At 39.6% G+C, this 364-nt stretch overlaps 1 long non-coding RNA gene across 1 annotated transcript; it reads left to right on the top strand.

Annotated features, from left to right (window-relative positions):
* LOC106322370 lies at window positions 1-364 on the top strand. Its single transcript, XR_001266380.1, has 3 exons — window positions 1-19; window positions 104-212; window positions 301-364. It is a non-coding gene; the product is annotated as an uncharacterized LOC106322370 (long non-coding RNA).

The raw sequence follows: 364 nt of genomic DNA, 5'->3' as shown, positions 1-364 counted from the left end.
TAGAGCAGTGTTTGGAGAAGTAAGATGTACACCAGTTCTCGGACATTGCGTTTTTAGTTTGGTTTATATGAATTGTTAAAGCGTTCTCTCTTATTCTATTTAGGTCTACCCTGATCCTGTCAGAGTGGTATCAATTGGCAGACAGGTCGAGGACCTCTTGGCTGATCCTAAAAACGATGAATGGTCTTCGCTTTCTTCTGAGTTTTGTGGAGGTTGGTTTCCATGGGCCATAACTATTTGGACTTGAAAATTATTTTTCTGAATGGATTATTGAGTATTGTATTATTTTGAAAATTGCAGGAACCCACATTACAAACACCCGTGAAGCCAAAGCTTTTACTCTTCTATCCGAGGAGGGAATTGC

The sequence above is a fragment of the Brassica oleracea genome, unplaced genomic scaffold (genome assembly GCF_000695525.1).
Source record: "Brassica oleracea var. oleracea cultivar TO1000 unplaced genomic scaffold, BOL UnpScaffold18855, whole genome shotgun sequence".
Lineage (NCBI taxonomy): Eukaryota > Viridiplantae > Streptophyta > Magnoliopsida > Brassicales > Brassicaceae > Brassica > Brassica oleracea.
Note: the sequence above shows the minus strand (reverse complement) of the source record. Positions and strands in the feature narration are given on the sequence as shown.